The sequence below is a fragment of the Trachypithecus francoisi genome, unplaced genomic scaffold, assembly GCF_009764315.1.
Source record: "Trachypithecus francoisi isolate TF-2019V2 unplaced genomic scaffold, Tfra_2.0 Lachesis_group0, whole genome shotgun sequence".
Taxonomy (NCBI): Eukaryota; Metazoa; Chordata; class Mammalia; order Primates; family Cercopithecidae; genus Trachypithecus; species Trachypithecus francoisi.
In genome coordinates, this window is record NW_022681453.1 from 140,688,281 (window position 1) to 140,700,866 (window position 12,586).

The window sequence follows — 12,586 nt, forward strand, 5'->3', positions numbered from 1 at the left end:
CAACTGAGCAGAGTCATGTGCTGCACACTGTGAGGGAAGATACTGCAGATTAAGTTCAGGCAAGCTACTAATGAAAAGACGGGAAAGCTTTCAAAGGAGAAAATCAGAATCCAGAATTGCTACAACATATCATTTTAAATGTCCAGTTTTTAATAAAAAATACAAGACATGGAAAGAAACAGGAAAATGGGACTCAAGATGAGGGGGAAAAAGCAACAATTAGAAACTGACTGTTCAGGCATGGTGGCTCATGCCTGTAATCCCAGCACTTTGGGAGGCCAAGGCAGGTGGATCACCTGAGGTCAGGAATTCAAGACCAGCCTGGCCAATGTGGTGAAACCCCGTCTCTACTAAAAATACAAAATATTAGCTGGGCATGGTGGCAAGTGCCTGTAATCCCAGCTACTCAGAAGGCTGAGGCAGGAGAATCGCTGGAATCTGGGAGACAGAGGTTGCAGCGAGCCAAGATTGTGCCATTGCACTCCAGCCTGGGCAAGAAGAGTGAAATTCTGTCTCAAAAAAAAAGAAAAAAGAAAAGAAAAGAAAAAGAAAATAAACTGACTATACATATCATATTCATGAATTGACAGACTCATTATTGTTAAGATGATAATTCTCCCCAGATTGATCTATTCATATAACATAATCTTATTCAAAATTTCTAAAAGTCAACAATTTTTTTTGTAGAAATTGACAAGTTGGTCCTATAGTTTACATGGAAATGCAACATACCTAGAATAGTAAAACAATTTTGAAAAGAATACTATACATGGAAGACTTTACTCATTTTCAAAACTTACTGTATAATAATAATAGTCAAGACTGGATCATAATGTTGTAAGAATAGCCATATAGATCAACAAAATGAATAGAAAATCCTTATATTAAATTGATTGTCATTGCCAAGGCAATTTAATTGGAAAGGATACCATTTTCAATAAATGATTCTGGGATGATTAAATATCCTTAAGCAAAAATCAAATAATAAAAAAAAAAACCCATAGCCTCTAAACCTCACATCATGAATAAAAATAAATTCAAAATGGACCACAGACTTAAAGGCCAAACTTAAAACTATAAAACTTGAAAAGACCAGAGGAGAAAATCTTTGTGACCTTTGCTTAAGCAAAATTTCTTAGATATGACACCAAACCATGATTCATGAAAGAAAAATCTGACAAATTGGAATCCACCAAAATTCAAAACTTTATAACTTCTAAAGACATCATTTTAAAAATGAAAAGAAAGGCCACGGCCCAGAGAAAATATTTGCAAATCGCATATCTAATTAAGGACTTATATCCAAAAAGCATAAAAAATTCTTACAACACAGTAAGACAAACAACACAATTAAAAATGGGCAAAAGATTTGAAAAGGCCGTTTATCAAAGAAGATATATGAATGACCAAAAATCACATGGAAAGCTAATGAACATCATTAATCATTAGGGAAATGCAAATGAAAATCAGGAGATACCGCTATACATGTATAAGAATGGTAATAATCTAAAAGTCTAACAATGCCAAGTGTTGGCAAGGATGTGGAAAAACTAGAACCCTCATACATTGTTGGTGGGAATGTAAAGTGGTACAGTCATTTCAGAAATAATTTGTCAGTTTCTTAAAGCGTAGAGTTATTGCATGACCCCAAAATTCCACTCAGCAACGTACCCAAGAGAAATGAAAATATGTCCCCACTAAGGGTTTAAATAGTCATAGCAACAGTATCCATAATAGCAAAAATCTGGAAATAAATGAAATGTTTATCATTTGAATGGATAAAGAAAATCTAATATATCCATATAAAGGAATACTGTTCAGCAACAAAAAGGCATGAACTACTGATACATGCTAGATTGAAAACCATTATGCTACATGAAAGAAGTCAGACACAAAAGAGTACACATCACATGATTCCAATTATATGACATTTCTAGAAAAACACAAATCTATAGAGACAGATAACAGATGGTATGTGTTGAGGGCTGGAAGTTGGAGTGGGATTGATTGCATGTGCACAGGAGATACCTTTTGGGGTTGATAAAAAAAATTTTTTTTTGAGATAGGGTCTCACTCTGTTGCCCAAGCTGGAGTGCAGGGGTGAGATTACAGCTCACTGCATCCTTGCCCTCATGGGCTCAGGTGATCCTCCCACCTTAGCTTCCCAAGTAGCTGGGACCAATGTGCATGCCACCACGCCCAGCTAATGTTTGTCATTATTTTTGTGAAGATGGGGTCTCTCTGTGTTGCCCAGGTTGTTCTTGAATTTCTGGCCTCAAGTGATCCTCCCATCTCTGCCTCCCAAAGTTTTGGGATTACAGGCATGAGCCACCTCTCCCAACCCAGATGAAAATATTTCAAAAGTGGATTGGGGCGATGGCTGAATAACTTTATAAATTTACTAAAAAACCATTGAATTGTCCACATATTATTGGTGAATTTTATGGTATGCAGATTATACTTCAATAAAACTGTTAAAAGTATTAAATCTCCCAATTCAAAAATGTTCTCAACTAATTCAAATTCTTAAAGAACCTATGTGGGGAAAAACAATGCCACACGTCTGTGGGTGAAAAGCCCTGGGACTGCCTATTTGCAACCTCAGTGCTAGGCAGGAATAGAAATTGGAATAAAATACAATCCTTGTCCCCCCTGGAGATTAAGATCCAAAGGGAGAAAATGGAACAATAAAGTTACAAAACTGTATGATACTACGAGTGGGATGGTATGGTGGTCCCAGAGAACTCCTGGCTCTGACTAGAGTGGGACAGTTAGGAGTAGTACAGAGGATGTGACACAGGAGCTGGGTTTTGATGGGTAAGTAGGAATTCAGGAAACTGCAGATGTAGGAAGTAGAGAAAACGAGTGGGTGACATTTCCAGACAGAAGGAACAGAATAGACAAAGGCTGGGAGGTGTGAAAACTCACTTCTCTTTCTGAGAAATGGAAAGGTTGGAGACAGGGTACATATGCAGAAAAGAAAGTGCGGGAGAGGAAGCCAGGGACCAGATCAGGAAGGGCTTGGTAGGCTGTATTGAAGTTTTTAGATAAGGGATTTATCAGGATTTATTTGTTGGAAGAACAACATGGACATGCTTCTTTTGGCCTAAATTAGACTTTGTATATTTTGGCAAGATCATATTGCACACATCAAAAAAAAATTCATTAATATACTGCTTACTGTATGCCAGCCTCTGTTCTAATACTTTATATAAACTCAATCTTATCAACTCTGGTTCTCAAACTCTAACCTGTCTCAGAATCACCTGCAAGTCTTAAAACAGAGAAATCAGAGTTTCTGATTCAGTAGGTCTGAGGTGGAACTGGAAAATCTGCATTTCAATCCAGTTCCCAGGAGAAGCTGATGTTGCTAGTCCAGGGAGCACACTTTGAGAACCGCTGCTTTACATCAAACTTACAGGAAAGGTATTATTATCATCACTGTCTTTCTCATTTTACAGAAGAAACATATAGAAGGTTATGCAACTTTCCCAAAACCATCTTGCTCTTAGCAGTAGAGATGGGGTTAAATGTCAATGTCTGTCCTATTTTCTAGTTCACTGGTTGCAAACAAGCAGAGTTAAGGACTGGCATTTCCAATTCTTGTTTGCAACTATCAAAAATAACACACACACACACACACACACACAGGACCTTAACTGACATCTGAGACAAAAGAGTAGAAGTTGTTAACTGATGCCAATAGGGTGGTGAAGGAGTCTTTGAGGAACTCTTTAGGTCATTCCAATTAAGTATTATTTTGATCCTACTGGGGTGAAGCCAGGATCTAGAAATGCACAAGTATAAATATATGAAATAACTAATTAAATATGTAAAAGGGAATGTTATTAAATAAAATGTCACAACTCAAAATTGAACTGTGTATGAATATTCAATGTCTGTCATTTTAAATACATTTATTTTAAAATTTGAAATAAATTACAAAAACTAACAATATCCAGAAAAGATTACATATGCTGCTTTTGGGGTTCCAAAGACGAAAATGACAATTCTTTCATCAATCTGCTCAATTTTCACATTTTGATCTAATTTGTAGCACCTCCCTGGTTTCCTTCCAATAAACAACATCTTCCTTAAACTGGTGGCATTATGTTATTTTTGAGATCTGAATCACAGAGACTGTAATACAAGCACGCATGCTTCATCTTGTCGTTTTGTAGAACGCTGTACATCTAATTAAAGCTTCTTACAGGTCCATAAAAAGACCCAACATTAAAAAAGCAGTGTGTTGGAGAAAGCCCCAGGGCAGATTGGAAAAGGGGTTTCTTCATTAACTATAAGCACATTTGCTTAAATTCCAAGTTAAGTAATACTATATTAATTTGTACTTGAATATTTTTAAATATTGCCCAAGCATAATCAGATCATGTCACCACATTTATGGTGTGGAACCAAAAATGGGTCACGTTCTTGCCAGCAGCACTTCAGCTACCTAAGATATACTGGGGATGAATAAATGATTTACCATGTGGCCAGTACTGCATGGTTCTCTAGAAGAGTTTTGGTGACAACTTCATTTAAATCAATTTATTATTTTGCTCTTTTTCATTTGTTTTGCTGTTCTTATGCCTTTTCCTTAGAAAATTCATTCAAAACCTAAACAGCAGCAATATAAACACTCTATTTTTCAAGAGCTTATATATTAGTCATTGTTCTGTAGTTACCGATACAACTCAGGGACTACAGACCTGGGGGTGGAGGCCTTCAACCACTGGAAATTCGCTGGGAGACCATTGCAGTGGTATTTTCTCCCTTTAGCTGGCTACAGAGTTCCCTGAATAGTGATATCTCCCTGAGGAGAAAAGTGCATGGTCTTCCTGCTTTCTAGCAACAAAGGAAAAAAATTCTACAAATCCAAGTTAGGAGCTCTTGCTTAATATGCTGCTACAGTTACGATTTCCATGTCAAAATGAGATGATTCTTTTACCGCCTTTTCAAGTCAGAGTGATCCCAGGTGGAACGCTAAGGCGCAGAGGCCTAATCTGAGGCTTTCCCTGGTGCTCTTCCACCATCTGATGCAAGGGCATTAGGGTAACTGGAAGTCCCCCTCGATCAGAAAACCCTATGTTATTACCCTAAGAATCAAACTGTTTGCACCTCCCAACAATCCACTCCTGCTCCCCAATCATCTTCAGACAAGTAAAGTTGATGTCATAGAAACTAAAAGGCTTTCGACATTTGCAGGTCGACAGAGATTTGCTAAAACCATCTAGATTTCTCTCCGCAGTCCAGTCAATTCAACCAAGCTTGCAGCATCTAAGCAGCTCTTCTGGCTTGTGTTCTTTGCTAGGGGTCCTTTCTTGGGGAAGGGTGGACACAACGTGGGAACAGAAGAGGAAAAGCAGGTTGGAGAAATCCGGCGTCTGGTTTGTTGGTGCTGCCTTCCAGGAACCCCAAAGAGCTGGTCTCTATTGCATGCCATGCCTCCAGGGGTGGGAGTTGGGAGTCCCCTCCCATCCTCTGCGGCCATCCCGAAGCTCCCTTCCAGAGCAACCCGGCCTGGCGACCATACCACTGAACCATCCAGGGCTATGGTTAATGCCCGGCGTGTTTTAAATCTCTGACTTCATGTGCTTTGATATGTCTCCACGACCGCTTACTTTTCTATGCTGTTGCCAGAGGCTGCCTAGCCGGGCCTGTGTCTCCCGCTGACCTTTAAGGCCAGCACTGCATTCAGATGTTGGGCTTTTCCAATTTTGCTCAAATAACAAAATCAACAGAATTTTTTCAAATTAGATTCCCAGCGAGAAGAATTACAGAGGAAAAAAAATCATATTATGTACATATATGTATATACATACGGTATGTGTGTATATATATGTATTTTTACAATTTTTTTTATCCTTGTTTAAGCCTGGGCTGGAACCAAAGAGCAAAGCGCGTGCGGCTCCCTGCCTCCTGCCGCCAAGAGGCAGTCCTGTACAGACGCGGTCCCTTCCCTCCGATTTCCCCTGACAGCTCGCGCTACTTTTCCCGGCTATTGTTCCGTGTCCCTGGTGCTTCCTCCTCCCCCGTCCTCCATCCTCCTTGGGCGCCTTGCCCGCTTTGTCCCGCCAGCCACCGCAGTCCCGACTCGCCGGGGTCAGGGAGCCGCCAGAATGCCCTCCAGCAGCCAGCGCGCCGGCCGCAGGTGCGCGCCGCCCCGCCCTGCCCTTCCCGCGGCCCCGCCCCAGCGCTGACGTCACAGTGACGCGCAGCCCGCGCAGGCGCAGCTCGCCAGCACCCCCCTCCCCGCGGCCGGCAGCCCGCTCGGTATTATGATTAGCGCTGGGTGCGGGGTTTCGGCGGCCGGGAGGGAGTTGTCGGCGCCGCGGCCGCTGCGGACGGACGCTTCCCTGCCGGCTGAGGTAGGGGCGAGCGCGGAGCGCGGCGGGGCGCGGCGGCCGTAGGCAGGGGTGCGGGACCGGCCTCCGCTGCCTCAGTAGCCTCCGCCGTTGCCGGGCTGGGCGCCCGGGCCGGGGCGCTCGCCGCAGGCGGAAAGTAAGTTGCGCTCTCGGCGCCGGCCGCAGCGCGCGGCCCGGGAGGACGCGGGGCCCGGGCTGCGGCGGCCCGGACCCCGCGGCGCGGCCTGGCTGCGGGGCGGCGGCGCGGCCCGGCGGGAGCCGTCACTGCGGCGGCGTCCGCGGGCGCCTGGAGGCCCTGCCCTTGCGGCCGCGGCGGGATTGCGGCACCTCGGAAGGCGCCCGCATCCCCGCGCCCCGCCCCGGAGCGGGCCGAGTGCGGCGCCCGCGGGGCCCCGCGCCCGGGGCGCTCGGTAGGGTGTGTGTTCTTTGAATGCGTTTTCCCCTTTCAGAAGACTGTAGAAATCCGGCCGCAGCAGAAGGGTTCCTTGGTCAAACTGCTTTACAATAGAGTGGGAATGTTGTCTGTAGAGAAAGGGCAACGGGGTAAGGCAGGAGGAGCAGTGCTGTTCCCCAGGGAGAGCTAGAATTTTTCGGACGGGGAGACTGGGAAACCTACGTTCTTTTCCATAGTCATCGCCTGTTGATTTCTTTCTGGACCATTTTACAGGAACCTTCCTGCCTTTTACTTGGACTTGGGTTGCAGGAAAGTGGCAGCCTTTTATCTTCGGGGTTCTTGGAGCTGTGCTATTTGTAACTGTTGGATCGCATACAATCCAGTAGCTTCATAGGGAGTTTCAGGATTTGGGGAGAATTTAGCAGTGGAGTTCCTAAATCTATAGAGGTCTGAGGATATGGGACCTTTCAAACTGTCATGTTACTTTCCACCCCCCTTCCCTTTAATTATGAAATGCTTATTCTCAAAATCTTAGGAACCGTGGTAAAGTTGACTTAATGCGTTAAACATTTGGTCAGGTTTTAAGGTGAAGCATGGCTTACAAGTGTTGGACATCCTGTTGAATCTCTACCAAATTCCTATCAAACATGAAATGCCTCAGTTTGGGTTCCTTGTATGGGATTGGAGCACTATGTCCCAAACCAGTCTTTAACTTACCGGAATATATATATAGCAGTGTACTTTAAAGCCCGGGTTGTCAAGGCTTATGTAATCAGTTTGTTAATTTATAATCTTGTTACGTTGCTTTCCAGATTTATAAAATAATTCCCTTAAGGAAATCTGTCCTCAACGTCTGCTTAAATATTTCTCTCGGAATTGGATTCCTGAAGAGGAATGTACTGTACAAGTGATGATTAAAGCATACTAATTAGACAAGTTTCTTTTTTTAAAGAACACCAAATACCAAATTTTAAATCTCATTATCTGTGTAATTGTCCCTGAGAGGAGAACAGGTGACATTCCCATTTTACAGAACTAGAAATGAGAGAAATTACATGACATTCCCAAGGTCACATATTGAAGTAGTGTAGAAAGTCAAGTGCACGGTGCTAACTTTTTGTAATACTCTCATCCTCAAGGCTTTTCAGGCAGGAAACTTTCAGTCCCACCTTTCAATTTTTTTTTTACAGTTTTTATAATCAGTTTTTAATTGTTCATTTTGTGCACAAAAATTATTCTCACCGTATTTTTAAAATAATTCTGAGTATTTTTTCTCTTTTATTGCAGTAAGATCCATTAGTTTAAAACATGCTAGAACTCAGAAGTTGTACTAATTTTTATTTTTCTAGACCAGAAGTATAGATTGGGGTTTTATGGTTTAGATTTAATCACATAATCCTAAAAGAAAGACTTTTAAATGTCCTTATTAAAATTGAAGGGCTTTCATGATATTTTTACTGGTCACAGGAAATACTGTTCATCTGCACTTCACTGTGAGTATTCCCTCATATAGAAAGTGAAACTAAATAGAAAAATATTTCTTTCTGGAGATACTGAGCAGCCATGGTTCTAAGCACTGGTATAAATAAGGCATGATTTCTTCCCTGTAGCAGCTTGTCTAATCCTAAGAGCTCTTTACACCGCCCAGGAAGAAAAGGGTACAAATGAACTTTCCATAGGCCAGAATCTTAGGAATTAAAAACGTAGATGAGAAACTCTAGACTTAATGTAACTGCATCCCAGTTTGCTTAACAACCAAAAGATAGAGTGTTTATAACTAAGATACTTGAGTAAGGAAACTGTTATTCAGAATTTAGGTATTTCCCAGTGTGTATGTATGTGCAGGTAAACTTAGAACAACTTAGGTGGAAAAATTGAGTGGATCCTAGCAGTTCTGAAGATAAACTTAACCTTTGATCATTTATTCGTGGAATGCTTGTGTGTCTCTTTTGGGGGCCCTAAGGTAGAGGGAGGGCAGCAGTAGAAAAGTGAGTAAAAACCAGTTCCTGACTTTAGGTTCTTAGAAGCTATTGGGGAACACCAAGGTAAACAATATCAGTACGAACAGATGAACTGTGGTGAGGCATAGGGAAGCAGAAGCACAAGGATGGTGGCAGTAACAGCCTGACATGGAAATACTTCACAGAGGAGGTGATGGTTAAACTGGTCTTGAAGGATAGGAATTCCCAGGCAGAGAAGAAGGGAAAAGGCTCAGAGGGTTCAGAAGACGAGGTCAAGTGGTGGGAGAAGAACATAGATCCAAGTGGGTGAAAGGGAGTTGAGAAGGCTGAGACAATGCAGCTGTTCTTTCCTTAAAGCCTTTGAAAAGGAAGGAGAGAAATGGGGCAGTTGCTTTGGGGTATGGAGGAGAAGGTTGTTGGTGAGGTGTTTTGTTTTAACTTTGGAAAGAGCTGGTATGAAATTCCTCAGATTTAATGGCCTCACAAGTGAGCACTGGAACTGTGTTGTCTGCTCTGGATAATCCAGACCTATGTCATTGATCCTCATCTGCTTTTCTGCACATCTGCTTTGGGTTGTGGCTCTGTGTCTCATGGGAAACCATTTCTTGCTGGTGGTAGGGAAGGAACCTGTCTAAAGAGGATTCCTGTTTTGCCCTCCCTGAACATTTCTTTCTCTGCTGTCACTTCCAGAGCCTCCTGAGAGTCTGCTTTGGCATCGCCAGCATTTGGCCTCTGCTCAGGTAGGCTCTTCCATTGCAAATCAGTCCTCTTTCCCTTTCCTTTTGCTGTTATGCCCCCTAGTCTGCTGCCATGTGGCTACTCAAAAGTTACTTCGGACTCAGAGGTCATTAGTTGTTCATTTGACATGTTTTAAGTTTTGGAGTATCTTCAAACCCAAAGCAAGATTAGGTCTATCTGTACATCTAAACACATACCCTCTTGACTAATATTTGTCGGGAGCGTTTAGTATAGGTTGACAGAATGCTTCAGGAGCCTGGATTACACAACATAACGGTGGTCAAATCGCAGCCTTACTAGGCCTCAATTTCTTAGTTGTTGACATGTGGTTCTCTCTCTTAAACCCACAAGACTGCCAGTTCTTTGAAGGCAGAGACTACTTCTTTGATCTCTACATTATCAGACCCAAGTAATGCCTGGTATATAGTCTGTACCAAGAAGTGTCTTGGTGAAGAAGGTTAAAAAAAATCTGATCTTTGATTTGTTGATTTTTATCAGCCTGTTATAGAAACCATACCCTTTCTAATAAAGCCAGGTTGGATTTGAATTGTTTTTCAGTCATACAATTTCAGAACTAGAAGCAAATCCTCTACTCTCTGCTAGCATGTTGTAGATGTTCCTGTCCTGAAAGTCCAGTCTGAGAGAATGGCATCACCAGCTGCCACTCTCCACTAGAGTCATTCTGGATTTCTGCCTTTGCTTAGCCTCCTGTGCATTGAGGTCTTGGATTCTACTTCCAAAATGTGTCTCCTCCACAACATCATTATCATCACTGCCCATATCAGCTGCTCTCATTTTTAAGTCTTTAAGTAATTTACCTGGAGATATTTTCAGTTGTCTTCTTACCTGTCTTCTAGCTCTATTCTTGTCCCTTCAGTCTGATCTTCACTTTGCTGCCAGAGTAATTTGTTAAACCATCGTCTCTGATTGCTGTTCTCCTGCTCAGGATTTTTCTTGAGCTCTTTTTTTAGCTCTTTATGCTGGCCTTCATTTGTTCATTTAATAAAACGTATCTGTATATTTTGAGTAGATGCTATACTTGGCAGGCCCTGGGATAAAGAACTAAATAAAATGAACATGATCCTTATGTGAACTGAGCCTGTCATTTAGTTTAATGGGGGACACAGATTATTAACCACACAGTCACACAAATAATTATATGACCTCACAGTTGTGATAAGGGTCATAATGGCAAAGGACGAGGTGCTGTGAGTGAGTATAGGGAGCTGGTATGTGCAGGGAGTTGGGGAGGGCAAGGGGATGGTCAGGAAGTCATCCTTTAAGCTGGGCCCTAGAGCACGGGTAAGGGCTGGCCTAGACCTAAGAAGCAGAAATTGATGAATTACATGGAATACAAGACCCTTTGGATATCTGGTTCTTACCAACCTGCCTGACCTTGTCCCCTACGCTCTGCATATATTGTTGTCTGAGTCACGCTAAACATCCTTGGGTCTCTTTCCTGAAAAGCCTCTTCCTTACTGTTGCCAGTTTCAGTTCTTAGCTCAAACACACAAAAATTATTTCTCCAGAATGCTGTCTGTGGCATTCTCCAAGGCGGATTTAGAAGAAAAGAACACTTCTTTTTGCGTATCTGTTCCCATGAGAGACTGTGAACAAGTTGAGACAGGGACCTTCCTAGTATCCAGTACAGGTGTTTAAGGGCCAGTTTATTGGGCCAATAGGGGATGAGGTTACTGATAAAAATGAGATGGAGAACTATATATACAACCCCTCTCATACTGTAATCTCGTGGGAGGGAGGCCAGTTCTAAAGTTGGGGGGATAAAATCCTTAGGTGATTTGTATTCTACTCACACCCTGTTAATACATATTATCCTATTTAGCTTTCACAGTAACTGTCCAAGGTGGTCATTATCTTTATCAAGACATACCTTTTCATAGAAGTTGAGTAACTTGTTGGGCTGTAGATCCTGTGGTGCTCTTTCCACTGTGCTGTCATGCCACTCTGCATATGTGCTTAATAAATGAATTTTGATCATTCCTAAAGTGTGCTTCCATGGTGAAGATGATAAGAAAAGTTAACTATGTGGTGCTTTGAAATGTGGAACCTTAGGACTGTTATCGTAGCTCCTCCTCTGATGTTCCTTCGCCCCCATGTGTATACACACACACTTAGGTTATTGTGTTTTACTCTATTGCATAGCTAGGGGAATAATAATCAAATTTGCTTTAATACTTAGCTATGTTGGTTCTTCTATATTAGAGACATTGTAGATATTTTAATATAAGTTTTACTCTTACAGTATGACTTATATGAAGTTCATTTTAGACTTAGGACAATATACTAACAAATATTCATAGATTATTAAGCTAGAGTGTACTATATTCATGGATCTCTTTTTAAAAACAGCTGTAATATTATACAACCTTTTTATTTCATAGTGGACAGAAACAGTGATTACTTTTTTTTTCAGAAACTGAAAATTTATTTTATGTAACTTAAAAAGAAATAAGTTTTAGTGATCTGTTGCACTGCATGGTGATCGCAGTCAACAATAATGTATTGTATGTCTTTAAATTGCCGAAAGAATAGATCCTTAATATCCTCAACACACAAATGTGATAAATAGGTAAGGTGAAGGATATGCTCATGAGCTTGATTGAATCTTTCTACAGTGTATAGGTAGATGGAAAAGGGGTGATTGTATTTTAAAGTAAAGTTTAACTTTCTGCTTTACCTCATTTTTTGCATGTTAAACAGTTCTCTCTTTAATTGGCATAAAGTTTTATGAATGGTACTAAAGAAATTTGGGATGAGAATATTCAGTCTACAGTTTCAGGGCTTGGTTTTTGTCCTTTGCTTTTCTATTTTCTGAGTATTTGCTAATCCTCTTGTGAGGAAGATGCTTTTTCAGAAACAAGTGGAAAGAGTATGATTTGCAAAATACATCAAAATTACAGTTTGGGAAAGAATAAAGGACAGTATTTTTAAGGGGAAAATAAAACCTGCTTAAATTTTACCTGAATTACTTGTTGTTGTCTGGGAAGGAATCTTGCTGTCACAAAATTGTATGCAAACAATTGTGTGAAATTATTTTCAAGGGACCCTTCCATTTTTAGATGACCAATAATTACCTCAGCCTGTTTTATGAATGGCTGTTTTCCTGT

At 41.4% G+C, this 12,586-nt stretch overlaps 1 protein-coding gene across 6 annotated transcripts in view; it reads left to right on the forward strand.

Moving 5' to 3' along the window:
• The first annotated feature begins 6,203 nt into the window (after positions 1 to 6,203).
• SNRK (SNF related kinase) overlaps positions 6,204 to 12,586 on the forward strand; it is a 69,781-nt gene continuing 63,398 nt past the window's right edge. For 2 of the 6 annotated variants that reach the window (XM_033212247.1, XM_033212248.1), the window contains exon 1: positions 6,204 to 6,368. The gene's annotated coding sequence lies outside the window, so the exon portion shown is untranslated. Of the gene's footprint in view, positions 6,369 to 6,432; positions 6,502 to 9,410; positions 9,461 to 10,696; positions 10,761 to 12,586 lie in introns of those variants that run through there. The other 4 variants (XM_033212244.1, XM_033212243.1, XM_033212245.1 and 1 more) reach the window with 4 other exon arrangements.